The sequence below is a fragment of the Antechinus flavipes genome, chromosome 3, assembly GCF_016432865.1.
Source record: "Antechinus flavipes isolate AdamAnt ecotype Samford, QLD, Australia chromosome 3, AdamAnt_v2, whole genome shotgun sequence".
Taxonomy (NCBI): Eukaryota; Metazoa; Chordata; class Mammalia; order Dasyuromorphia; family Dasyuridae; genus Antechinus; species Antechinus flavipes.
In genome coordinates, this window is record NC_067400.1 from 420641354 (window position 1) to 420656504 (window position 15151).

The 15151-nt window shown below is 32.8% G+C and overlaps 1 protein-coding gene across 1 annotated transcript in view; it reads right to left on the reverse strand.

Moving 5' to 3' along the window:
- GORASP2 (golgi reassembly stacking protein 2) overlaps positions 1-15151 on the reverse strand; it is a 44666-nt gene that overhangs the window by 22749 nt on the left and 6766 nt on the right. The gene's annotated exons all lie outside the window — the stretch shown is intronic.

The window sequence follows — 15151 nt, forward strand, 5'->3', positions numbered from 1 at the left end:
ATTTTTCTGATGTTTAGGACTGATATTTTCATCTCACTTGATTTTATAAATTTCAGTAGTTTCATATTCCCACTAGTATGAATTACAAACTCTTGTTAGGTATCTGAAGTTCTTCAAAACCTGGCCTTTTCTACACTTTCAATCATTTAAAAATTATTCTTGTTGACTCCACACAGAACATTCCATTTTCTATCACCTTAATTCTGTAGAGGCTGTCCCCTTATATACGAGGACGATAATATAATATATATTATAAATGAGAAAATCTCGTTTCTTTCTAGATTTGATTTAAGCACCATCTCCTTTACAAGGCTTTTTACCTGATCCCCTTTCCCCACCAAATTATCTTGTATTTATTTCACCTATATTTTGTATTTACACATATATGCTGATAGAATATAAACTCCTTTAAAACAAGAACTGCTTTGTTTTTTCCTTTTGTACCCCCAGAAGCCAGTAGAGGACCTCATACCAGGGAGGTGCTTAATATGTTAGCTTATTGATTGAAAGGTTTCTAATTCTATTATAAGAAATATTTCCACAACTTAAAAGTTTCAATAGCTAAGTTTGAGTTCTAAATACCAACTTAAATAAAATGTTTTGCTAATTATTTTTTCAATTTTTATTTACTTCAAATATCAATTTTCCTCTGTTCTAATGAACCTTGAAATTAATTTCTCTCCCAATTTTATTTACACCATCAGAATTAACAATCAAGAAATAGGACTTGTCAATCACTACTACACCCCCAGTAGGCACAATACCTTTTCTCTTTAGCCCAAAAAGCTGTTCAAAGGAACTTTCTATTTTGCAGAACAGAAATTAAAATCTAGAATTAAAATATATAGTAAAGCTTCTCTTATAATATATTTGACTGATGAAAACATTTCAGGCACCAATCTCTCTTAAGTATATCATTCAATTTTTGCCAACCCAAGTGCTCTCTCAATTGCTGCGTTAGGTCTTCTTTAAATCTGATTAATTTTTCTTCCAATATGCTTCACAATGGGCAAAAAGCTATTTTAATTCCCATTGTCCAATGATTTAGTAGGCCATTGACAACTCATCATTAACAAAACGACATTTAAGAATTTTAATGACCTATTTTATTTTAGGAAAGTAACAGTAGGTTAATAAGAGTTTTACTGGTTTTAGCTTTATTGTTAACAGAGAAAAATGACCTAAAAGATGTTATATAAAACCTTCGGGATTGTACTAGATGAACCAAAGTTCTAGCTAAAATGAAATTCTATGGCTAATACTGAATAAAACTTTAAAACTACATTCCATAAATCCCTGGTTTATTAAATTCTACTTGTTTTTTTTTTTTTAAACTGCAATATTCTACTCTATTCTCTGAGGAAGGAGAAAAGCACTATAAAAGATATAGAAATTTCAGGGGGGAAAATAATTTCCTATTAGCAATGAAACTGCATGAAGCTCCCCCAAATAAATATTATTTATTTTATACACACACACACACACACACACACACACACACATGAAATTTTGAAGGAACTAGCAGAAAAATTCTACTGTAAAGCTTTGAATCATGGCACATTTAAATCAGGGATTTTTAACTTTGTGTGTGTCATGAATTTCAATGGAAATCTAATGAAGCTTATGGATTCCTCAGAACAGCATTTTTAAATTCATAAAAATACATAATTTAGGATTCAATTATATTGAAACATAGTTGCCAAAGTTTTAAAAATAAATTCCTGGGTCACAGGTTAATCTCTGGCAAAATAAGATTCTAAGACAATAATAAATTCTTTCTTCTACCATCCTTAGACTACTATAGTGATGGTGAAGAAGTGTCAATACCAAAAATTAGGTAATTTTTACATCTTCTACAAATATTAACTATTTGTAGCCTAATGTGAGATCTCTGGTGATCAGTGTAAGGTATAGCACTTAGAAGAATGTTCAATTTTGATATGTTTGTTAAAATAAAAGCAATGACAAAAGGTTACTGCAATCAATTGGAAGGACTGCTGACAGGTTCTCTTTGGAATGGCAAAATTATCTTCTTCCCTCTGAAATTATCTCTAATTTATCTTGCACAGTCAATGCTCAACATTTGTACACTTAACTTGTAGTACTTCAAACATTTGTGTAATTATTTAAGGAACCCAATTTTCATTTTCACCTTGGCAACCATGCTTTGTGCAGTAGAGAAAAAAAAAGAGATACAATGAATACTAGTTAGGGGAGCAGTTGGTATCCTTTTTGGTGCATCTCTGGCTTTGTTTGTGCTACTGTTGTAAAGAGCTTCTAGTGCATTCATTGCTTATTTTCACTGTTTGCTTTTAAAACTCAAGATTTGGTTACAACTATACACCTAAAACATACCGCAAATCCTTTGAACTCTAAAGTAATGGTGAGACCTTGTCAGCCTCAGTAACTTCTGACAGACTGAAGTCCCAGCAACCTCTCCCTTGGTTTTCAGAGAGCAGTCAAGCTAGAGAGGTTTACAGCAGTATAGGATATACTACAATGCCCACTTTCTAACGGACACAGTGGAAAGGAAGATTCAGGTTAAAAAATGTTAGTTTTAAGAATTTTATTTGCTGTACACTATGGTACTGTAGATTTCATGTGTTGTAAAAAATATCTGAAATCAATGTTTTTTGGTATTTTTAAAAACTGAAATGTTAGCACAAAAAGATCACAGTACAGAATTCTAGGGAACTAACTAGCAATAACAAATGTATTACATGTTAGCAGTTTATTTTTTGCACTGCATTTTATGGGTTATTTCTTGGTTACTATATTAGGAAAAAATTATCATTTTTGATATTTTGTTACCAAAATGACATTCAGAAAATAATTTTCAGCAATCTCTAGCAAAAGGTTAGTTTTTGGTGGTCAAAAGAACCTAACCCTCTATTTCACTTAAGCTCAATGTATCAAAATTTGTGTTTTTACTTATGTATTGTTTTCTAGGATCTTCATTCTCCCCTAATCTTATCCAAAATTGAAGACTGAATGCATCTTGTTTGAACACATTAGTTTGCATATTATCTCCCCCAGCAAATTGAGCTTCTGGGGGATATGGGATGTTTTGCTTTCATATGTGCCTGACACATAATAAGTGCTTCATATATGCTTATTGACTTGATTTTTGCTGACCTTTATTTTGAATCTAATAGCAACCAGAAACAACAGTGCCTTCTTGTACTCACAATAAATATCTGTAAAAAGACTAGCATCACATCTATTGCATAGGATGAAGAGGCAGGAAAACACTTCAATGTAAGACCATACAAATTAAATCAACATATACTTAAATATGTGGTGACAACTATATAAAGATGGCATATAGGAAACTGGTTAAAAATAAGATTTAAGAGTAGGAAAGATGGGGGAATCAAAGACATATAGGCTAAAGGGAACTTTAATATCTATACAAAATAAATATCTTCTTTTTAGAAATTTTATATTTTAATCAGTAAAAATTTGCTTTCTATTCAACTCCAATCCTATTCCCAGTTTTGCATTGAGAATGAAGGAAAAACAAAACCTTTTTACAAGCAAAAAATGCTATTATTTCACACACACACACACACACACACACACACACACACACACACACACACACACACACAACACACACAGATTTGAACTTCTCAGGAACATGAGTCTTTCTGACTCCAGGCCCAGGACTGTTGGCTGCACCACCCAACTGCCCTGCTGACATTCTACTACTCACTGCTAACAGTTTTTTTTCTGGCTTTTCTCCATGCTTTAATTTCTGCATTCTCAAAGTTGTGCCCTCGGCTCTCTTCTCTCATTACTTTCTCACTGGGCAATCTTCCATGACTTCACCTATTACCTTAATGTAGATAATCAAATCTCTCTATTTTGATCTCCCTCTTTGTTCAAATGTACTGCTCTACTAGACACTTTCAGATGAATGTTCAGCCAGCAAATATGCTTAAAAGTAAATTTATTTTTTGCCCTCTGAACCTACTTCTTTTGTTGCCTTTTTTTAGGAAGCAACTTTGGCATTACCTCAGATTCTACTTTCTGTTTCCTCTCTCACAGTCAATAAGTTACAGAGTCCTGTGGATTTTCTTTAGTCTGTACTCGCCTTTCACTCCTTTCCATGGTCATTAGTACAGCTTCTCTTTACCACCTATCGCCATTCTCCCCTCCTCCAATCCATTCTTCATATTATTGCCAAATTAATAAAAGAATGGGGAAGGAGAAGAGAATGTTTCTACTGCTCTGAAAACTTCACTTACTCCCTCTTAGAAGGGCCCCCAAATTTATTAGTACAGACTTATCTATTCTGAGTTCCAGTCCTGCATTTCCACTTTACTGATCTCTATTTGAATGTCCTTCTTGTACCTTAAACTCAACATGGCCAAAATTGAATTCATCCTCCTCCCTCCCCCACTTCCAAAAACGCCTGATCTTTCTTCTAACTTCAATAGATGAAATCATGATTCTTCAATTCACAAGAGCTGGAAGACTGGGAAGTCATCTTTGATTGTTTTTTAATTCTCTCAGGGAATTAGTGCCTAAATCCTTGAGAGGCAGGAGCTGTGGTTTTATATTTTGAGCCATAGAGTTTAATACAGGCATCACATATTGAATTCCTTATGCACAGATTAGATCATGTCTCTACTCTGTCAAAATATTCCAATGGTTTCCCACTATATACCAATTAAAGCGTTTGCACTAACCAAAATGTCATGCCTTTCTCTTTTTCACCCCAATCAGACCTACTATCTTCTATAAGCATTCTATATTTTCTTACTTTTGTTTACCTTATTCTGCTTTCTCTCCTATTTTGACTTATTGAATTCCCATCCTTTAAATTCTAATTCAAATGTTATCTCCTCCACAAAGCTTTTTTGATTTCTTCTAGTCGTTATAAATCTTTCCCTTTTCAAACTTTCCCTGCACTTTTTTGTACTTCTGGTAGACTTATGTCAAGGTTTAATCCTCTAATACACTGCAAGCTGCACGAGGAAGAGGACAGTGTTTTATCTACTCTTTGATAGTACCCAGCAAAATGCTTTGCAAATGGTATAAATAATAAAAGCTTATATGTTAATGAGCTATGCCAGAAGTTCTAACTTTTATTTTCTCCCTTCCTTAAATAGTACATATCCACCTTTCCATAAATGAAATTATTTTCTATAACTTTATAATCTTTTTATATCAATATTTATACACACACACAAAATTTATTGATTTAGTGTTACATAATGTAAATACTCTAATTTTTAATACTGTCCTTAAGTGCTATTTTTCTTAATGATCTTGATTAAAAAAAAAAGAGTATAAGTGTCCTTAAAAATAATTCTAATACAAATAGCAACTAGTTTTGAAACAATTTAGTTCAAATAAACAGTTATTGTTGCCATTAGCTTCCTCATGTTATATATCTACCTTTTTCTAGTACATTATAGTATCTCTGAGATTTCAGGGGCCTCCTAATACAATCTGTACTTAAACAATAATACTTTCTTCAACATCTGCAGAAAGTTGTCATCTATGGGAAAAACAGGCTATTTCCTACTCTAGTTTTATGCTTCTGAGTATAAGTTAAATTGGAGGTCCCAATAGATTGCAATAGTAATAGTAATTAATAGATTGCAAGAAAGATTTTCATTTACCCATACATCCAAGATAGTGAAGGAGATGGTATTGGTAACTAAAAAAAAGTATCCCGAACAATCAAGTATAATATCAAACATGCTAACTTAAAGCATAGCCAGAAACTCTGGCATCCTGCTTTAACATCCTAAATTAGAAATAATTTTGAAACCCTTTTACAAGGCTTATAAAGAGTTTTAGCCTCATAAAAATGCTTATTTAAACCTTAAATTTTCAAAGGCTTTACTCAATATGAGTTCTTCCTCCTTTTTTCTATATAATCAACCTAAGAGGACATTCTATTTGTAATTAATATACAATCTTTTTTCCTGCATTCTTCTCCCTCCAAATGCTATAAACAAAACCCACACATTTCCATGAAAACCTAAGAAACAACTGAAGCTAAGTTCATTCAGAACCTCTGAATGGTTTTCATTAGGCTCTGAGAGCATGTCAAATTTTTATTTATTTTCAGTGATCAAGGTAAACTATTGAGATCAAAGAACATAGAGTACTACAAATGAACACATACTTCAAAGGATTTTTTTCAAGAAAGAAATGGTTTATTAGGTCTATAAATGAATTGGTTTTTTTGAATGGGTCTCAAGACAAACTTGAAATAGAGAACTTAATTTTAAGCAGAACAGATTCCAATTATGAAATTTTTAAACATATGCATGAGATAAATAATTCAAAATGCAAATTCTACTTACAAGTCAATCATGCCATTTATATACAAGATATAGTGAAACTTAAAGAAATATTAATAATTTCAATGTGGCTAAGTAACATCATTACATAATAGCTGCAAATGAAAATAGCTGTATGGTAGTGCCTGAGAAAAAACAATAATTAATTATTAAAAAGACATGTATGTGACTTTGAATTTAGTTCCGTTTCTGTAGTGACCTATAACTACAAACGAAAGATGATATTAAAATCATATTTAAGACCATTTAGTTCATGTATTCCTAAAGACAAATTCCTGGCATATAGCGGTCTAGCATCTACTTTAATATCTCTAGGAACAGGACATTTTAATACTTTACAAGTCAGTGCAATAAATATTCTTCCATCTATTAAGCCTACATACTAAGCTTTCCTGTAAACGCTACCATTGCTTCTTCTGCCCTCTGGAGTCATACAGACCAAGTCCAACACTTGCAAATAACCTTTGCCTTAGCTATTTATCATGAACTCTTTCTTCTCTTATTTAACCTAAAATGGTACAGTTTCAAAGTCCTCTTATAACTATGTACCCTTCTCTATAATAAAGTTCTTAAACTTCGGCAACCAGAAACAAATAAAAAAAAAAAATATTCTAGGTATTGTCTGACCAGCACAAGGCATAGCTCGATTTGTTGTACTTTTGTTGTTGTTGTTGGTTTTTTTTTTTTTTGGGGGGGGGGGATGGGGAGTGGGGGGAGAGGCAATTCGGGTTAAGTGACTTGCCCAGGGTCATACAGCTAAGTAGTGTTAAGTGTCTGAGACAGCATTTGAATTCAGATCCTTCAGACTCCAGGGCTGGTGTCCCATATCACTGTGCTCTCTAGTTGCCTCTTTTTAACTTTTTTTTTTTTTTTTAACACTATCAATATAGACAAGAACACAATACAGTTTTTGGCAATCACTTCATGTTACTAATGCTGAGTTTGTAATCACTTAAAATCCCAAAGTTTTTCTCATATGTACTATCTAGTTGTGTCTCTTCCAGACCATATTTTTGCAGTTTACTTCCAGAATTTAGGGGCAAAAGCCCTTTACATTTATCTTTATTAAGTGTTTTAAAATACTTTAACATTATTCTTTAATAGATCTAAGAGCTCATGAATGTGGGGATCTCCTCCAGAAGTGTAATTTGGGGGGGAGGGGGACAGGGAAAGGAGTGTAGATCAGAGCCCATTCACACCTTTGCATCTTAAAACTCATTCACACGATCCTACACATTCTCCATAAGAGAGGTACCAGTATGCTGCAGGGGAGTGAGGTAGGATCCTTCCATTCTAGATCCTGAGTGAGCAATTGCATGTTGTATTGAATTTTTAGGTATGTATTGGATTAAAGGGCCACTGAGAGCCCTTCTAACTCTGGAATTTGGTATTTTGAGTTTAAAACTTTTCTAGAGACAATACTGAACAGACAATAATAATAAATAATAAATAAAATTAAAATATAACAAAATAAATTCAACATATGTAGTTATCCCTTCTACATTGTGATTTTCCCCATCACAATTTTGACATATTGTGTGTCAATGTTAGAAATTAAATAGGAATTCTTTGGGAGTTTTGAAGACATTGGAGATGACAGAGTCTATGACCAACAAGGCACTGTGAACATCTCATAAAAGAAAAAAATCAGACTTCTTCACTGAAGGAAAGGTCAAAAAGTTTTAACATGGATTTTCCACATTGCTTGGGGGAAGGGAGGGTGTGAGTATGTGTCCCTCAGGCATCCCTCACTTCCCTGAAATGGAAGGGATAACTCTACTCCAGTATAATTAGATATTTTTAGAATCTTTGTCATCCATCTCCCAGTTTCCTGTTATGAAATTAAGTATATCATCATATGGCTTTTTACAAGTCCTCACACCATTCACCGATGAAAGTGCTCAAAAGAAAAGGAAGAATACACCCTATAATATGCCACTGATAATCTCCTTTCAGGCTTAAATTCATGTAATGGTACTCCATATTTATCTCTACATATTTACAAAGATGAGAAACTGCCAAATGCCTATCTGAAATTCATATATACTTAAAGTACTTCCCTAATTTGCTAGTCTACTAACTGTCCAAAATTAAAAAAAAAAAAAAAAAAAAAGGAAACGAGATTAGTGTAACAATTATTGATTCTCTATATACTTAAAAAAAATTACAGCTTTTTATTTACAAGATATATGCACGGGTAATTTTTCAGCATTGACAATTGCAAAACCTCTTGTTCCAATTTCTCCCCTCCTTCCCCCCATCCCCTCCCCAAGATGGCAGGTTGACCAATACATATTAAATATGTTAAAGTATCTATATACTTTCTATATACTTTTACTGATTTATTTCTCTTTCTATGGACTCAAAAAATCATACTTTTACTGATCTTTACTGGGGTTGGGAGTCAAGCTCACCTATTTATAATGTCACAGTATCTTTTCCTCTTAGGGGGAAAAAAAAATTCTATTTACCGCTAATCTTTCAACATTCTTTATTCTCCATGATTCCAACTCTACAAGAAAGTGAAGCACAATAGAAAGAACATGGACTTAGCTCCAGAAGACCTAGGACTAGTCCCCAGCTTTATCACTTAGTAAGTATGTGACCTGTATGTGACTAGCTGATTCTTTAGTGTCCACTTATGTAAAAGGGGAGTAATAGCAGTTTCACTATCAACCAGTACTGTTCTGAGAATGAAATGACAAGAAAGTTGAAAGAACTTGTAAGCTATGAATGTAAGCTATTATTATCCAGAACCAAACAGTCTTTTGCTGCTTAATAAATGTTGGTTGAATTCTTCAAAGATCCATAACAATAGTTCAGTGATTTCACTTGCCAGATCTTTCAGGATCCGATATAGTTTGTTCATGACCTCATTTAAATCACCAACTCAGGATTTGATATTAATCACATTTGTTTTACCATTCCCAAAGTGAAGAATATTCCCTTGGATACACAATACAGAAACAAAACTGTAGCTGAGATGCCCAGCTTTCTCCTAATTATCAGTACTCTAGTACATCTGCCCCAGAGAGTGGGCCAGCACCACTTTCCTGGTTCCTTTTGCTCTAAAAAAAACAGCTTCAAAAAGCCCTGAACAGATCTCCCTTATTCGAAAGAATGATATTCTTTAACATATTCACATTCTTTATTCACAACATTATTCTAATGATGCTTAAAACAGTTTTAGAACTTTAGTCAGAATCACTTTATAGGCCCCAAGTGAAAACCAAACTAATTAATAATTACACTTTGTGTTAAGGACTGCAAAAGGTTTTATTTCCCAACTTGTTACCGACCTAATTTACTCCAAATAACTTTTGGTTATTTCAAAAAACAAACAGCTCAAAAACTTTCTTTTTTAAACCACTGAGAATATTCAGAAGAAGATGCCACAGACTCTGAAGGGTATTAAAAAAGTTGAGTCTTGAACCCAGCTCAGCAGTACCATGAGAATAAATATACATTCTTCTAATAATAATTAGTCTGAATGGGACAGAACTCATTTGGATATATGAGTTCTGGCAGGTTGGTTAAAAAAAACAAGTCACATGCTTACAGTTATGCCTTACATTGTATATGGCATGGAATAACTTCAAAGACAAAATATTTCTCCAAGGTGCGACTGTAGATCTTTGGCAAGAACTTAAAGCCAATGAAACAGATTGACTTGTGCCAGCATGTTCCTCTACCTCTCCCAGGCTGAAAGTACAAGGCTGCTCAGCTTGATCCTACTACTGACTGGAAGGAGTTTTTACCTGCTTCTTTTCCAACCATCTTGCCTTAAATAATCATGTGATCCTCTGCTAGGAGCCTCACTGTAGTGATACCTCAGGCTTTAATGAATTGATGCAGAGAAAAGTGAGCAGAATCAGGAAAACAATTTATACAATGACTATAATAACAAAGGAAAAGAACATTGAAAGCCTTTAAAATTCTGATCAATGCAATGACCAATTATTGTTTCAATAGATAACTGACAGTGAAGCATGTCTTTCTCTTTTCAAGTGTAGTAGACTAGAAAGGAGAAATATCAAACACTTGGAATTATTTAACAAAATAAAGCAAAGATAATATTAATATGGGTTTTTCTGTCATGTTGTTGCTGCAGGGATCCTGATGGCTTTGTATCTATTTCAGCTTGACACTACCAGAGTAGAGGTGCAAAATTAGACATAAATTTTTTAGTTGGCCAATGTGCTGATTTGTTTTGCTTGACCATACTTATTTGCTATGAGGTTAACTTGGGAAGAAGGGGAAAGGTCACTGGGGGAAACTGATGGTGATGTAAAAAAAAAAAAGTAAGATCAAAGAAATCTTTTTTTAAAATTGTGATAGTTTTTAATTAGCCACTATTTTAAAAAAATTAGTTGTATTTTGAGTTTTGAGTTCTCTTCTTCCCTTTCAACCTCACACCAGAGAAAGCCACCATTTGGCACATATATATGGGAAGCCATACAATGCATACTTCTTGTCAGTTCTTTCTTTGGAGATAGATAGCATCTTCCTTCATAAGTACTTTGTAGGATTTAAATATTCATATTATTCAGAAATGTTTGTACATTTACTGTTTGTTACTCTTCAAAAAATACTTCAGTTACTGTATATAATGTATACAATGTTCTCTTGGTTCTGCTAATTTCACTCTTCATTATTTCATGCAAATATTTCCATGTTTTCCTAAAATCAATCTGTGCATCATTTCTTACAGCATAACATATATTTCATCACAATCATATACCACAACTTATTCAGCTACCTCCCAATTGATGGGGATCTCCTCAATTTTCTGCTCTTTGCTACCACACAGAGAGCTGCCATAAATATTTTTAGAACATATAGATTCTTTTTCTTTTTTCCAGATCACTTTGAGAAACAGACCCAAAACTGGTACTGATTTCTATACACAGTTTTATAACTCTCTGGGCATAAATCCATATTGCTCTCTAAAATGGTTAGGTAGGTTCAGAGTTCCACCAACATTTTCTTAGTATCCCAGTTTTCCCACATGCCTTCTAATATGTCATTTTCCCCTTCGATCATTTCAGTCAATTTGACAGATGTGATAGTATCTCAAAGTTGTTTTAATTTTCATTTCTCTAACCAATAATAATTTTAAATAATTTTTATCACTATATATACCTTTTAAAAATATTTTCCTGCAATTGCATGTAAAGATAATTTTTAACATTCATTTTTAAAAAAAAAAATTGAATTCCTCATCTTCCTCCTCCCTCAATGAGACTGTAAATAATCTGATATAATACATATTTAATCATAGAAAACATATCTTATTACTCATGTTGTTGAAGACAGACATGAAGGAAAAAAAAATCACACACAAAAAAAATAAAGTGAAAATTTGTATGTTTTGATCCATATTCAGACTCCATCTGTTCTCTGGAAGTGGTTAACATTTTCACAATGAGTTCTTTAGAATTGTCTTGGATTACTGTATGGCTGAGAATAGCTAAGACATTTGCAATTGATCATTGCACACTATTGCTGTTTCTATGTAGAATGTTCTCATTTTGCTAACTTTAGTTTTCAGATTTTTCTGAAATCTGCCTGTTCATCATTTTTTACAGCAGAGCAGTATTCCCTTACAATCATATACCACAACTTGTTTAGCCATTCTGCACACAAACATCCTTTTGAAATCTTCCCAAAACTGCTTATGTGTATTCTTTGACCATTTATCAATTGACCATTTTATACTATTCTTATAAATCTGATAAAGCCCTCTAAATATTTGAGATAAGATGGTTTTAATCTCCTCAACCCCGTTTTCTGCTTTCCTTTTGATCTTGGCTACATTGGTTTTATTTGTAAAAAATTTTTTTTAAGGTAATGTAATCAAAACTATCCATTTGCAACTCATAATATTCTCAATCTCCTGTTCATAAATTCCATTCCTATTCATAAATCTGATACTTATAACTTCCTTTATCTTGGTAAATAGTGAGTTACTGGTATATAGCTAGTATCTGCCCGACTACTTCCTAGTTTTTCCAACAATTTTTTTGCTAAATAGTGAATTCTTGTCCCAAATGCTTAAATCTTTACATTTGTTATATGTGAGGTTACTACAATCATTTGTTATTATGAATTTACTCAGCTTCAATGATCTATCATTCAATTTCTTAGCCAATAACAGATAATTTAGATAACTACTGCTTTATAATACAGTTTTAAGATCTAGTACTGCTAGACCTCCTTCTTTTACATTTTTTAAATTAGTTCTTTTGAGCTTCTCGATCTTTAATAAGCAATTCTTAGCATTTAATTCCCAGTACCAGAGTCTTCCCAAATTGGTTTGTTTGGAGGAATACTTTTTTTTTATTATAACAATAACTGTTTTAAATAAAATTCATATTTGGCTGACTTATCATTGATAAGGCATGACCTATGAGCCATTTCCCCAATTTCATAACACTATATCAGCTGTGTATTTTCTAGTAATTTAACCTGGTATGCTCAAGTGGAATGAAGGAGTACCACTTTTACCAAATCTATTTTTTATGATTAAAAATTTCCAAGCAATACTAACAAAATGAGAATCTCAACTATCAGCTTGGGTTAGAAACCTCACACTTTTAGTTTTAGCTACAATAAGATGACTGTCAATAATGACATGTTTATCAAAAGATTCAATAATCTTAAATCTTCAGAAACTAGTTTAATTTTGAAAGTTCTCATATGACCGTAGGATAAAAGTTAACTTAAATGATTTTTTTTTAAAGGTGGCAGAGAAAGACATTTTATTTAAAAACTTATAAAACATAAGTGTAACAAAACAATTTTTAAAGTTACAGACTTTGGAAGAAGACTGATTTATCAAGTGATAAATGGTTGAACTAGTAACTTAAATGATTTTGACTGGTATACATAAAATGTGAAATGGCACAAGATTAAAAAGCATAAGATTCCAAATTTATTTATTTTTTAAAGCTTTTGATTTTCAAAATATAGGCAAGGATAATTTTTCAACACTGACCCTTGCACAGCTTTGTGTTTCAGATTTTCCCCTCCTTCCCCCATACCCTCCCCTAGATGGCAAGCAATCCAATATATGTTATACATGTTAAAATATATATGTAAAATCCAATATATGTAAACATATTTATACAATTGTCTTGTTGCACAAGAAAAATCAGATCAAAAAGGAAAGAATACAAATAAGAAAACAAAATGCAAGTGAGCAACCTCAAAAGGAATGAAAATGTTATGTTGTGATCTACATTCAATTCCCACAGTCCTCTATCTGGGTGTATATGTTTCTCTTCATCATAAGAACATTGGAATTGGCATCAATCATCCCATTGTTGGAAAGAGTCACATTCATTAGAATTGATCATCATATAATATTGATGTTGCCGTGTATGATATGAAGATTCCAAATTTATAACAAATTGAAAGATGCAGATTTCTGTCTTTGAAAGATAATTCAAAACCTGTATATTTACTACACAGGAAAACAATTACTCCATGAGGAAAAAATGTTGATATACTGGCTTAAAATTTAGGCTATGTTGCAGACGGACTTCATGGATTTGGTTAAATTTTATTCAATTAATCAGCAACAAAACTACTTGATTATCTGCTGTTTGTATCCCAAACACAAAATATATGCTACCAAATTGTAGCAATTATCATTCATATCTTCTCTTCCTCAAAACATTTCAATCTCTAGAAATCCACCCAAACTTCTAAATCATGAAAACCATAATCACAAACAAAAATACAGGAATCTGAGGAAAAAGGAGTATCCATGATGCATTTTTCTATATCACCTGTAACTATCATATATGATTTCTATGTCTCTCTTTCCACACAACCCCAATCTCAGTCTCCTAAGCTCCATCACCAACTTCCTTTTTGACATCTAAAACAATTTAAAACCATAGACACCTCAAATTCAATGTGGCCAAAATAGTGTAAATTACCCTCTTATCCTAATCCTCTTTTAAATTTTCCTATTTATACTATTTGACAAAAATTGCTGGGAAAATTGGAAATTAGTATGGCAGAAACGAGACATTGACCCACACTTAACACCGTACACTAAGATAAGGTCAAAATGGGTTCATGACCTAGGCATAAAGAATGAGATAAATAGATTGGAAGAGCATAGGCTAGTTTACCTCTCAGACCTGTGGAAGAGGGAGGAATTTATGACCAAAGAAGAACTAGAGATCACTACTGACCACAAAATAGAAAATTTTGATTATATCAAATTGAAAAGTTTTTGTACAAACAAAACAAATGCAGACAAGATTAGAAGGGAAACAATAAACTGGGAAAACATTTTTACAATCAAAGGTTCTGATAAAGGCCTCATTTCCAAAATATATAGAGAATTGACTCTAATTTATAAGAAATCAAACCATTCTCCAATTGATAAATGGTCAAAAGATATGAACAGACAATTCTCAGACGAAGAAATTGAAACGATTTATAGACATATGAAAATATGCTCCAAATCATTATTAATCAGAGAAATCCAAATTAAGACAACTCTGAGATACCACTACACACCTGTCAGACTGGGTAGAGTGACAGGGAAAGATAATGTGCAATGTTGGAGGGGATGTGGGAAAACAGGGACACTGATACATTGTTGGTGGAATTGTGAACACATCCAGCCATTCTGGAGAGCAATTTGGAACTATGCTCAAAAAGTTATCAAATTGTGCATACCCTTTGATCCAGCAGTGTTTCTACTGGGCTTATACCCCAAAGAGATACTAAAGAAGGGAAAGGGACCTGTATGTGCCAAAATATTTGTGGCAGCCCTGTTTGTAGTGGCTAGAAGCTGGAAAATGAAT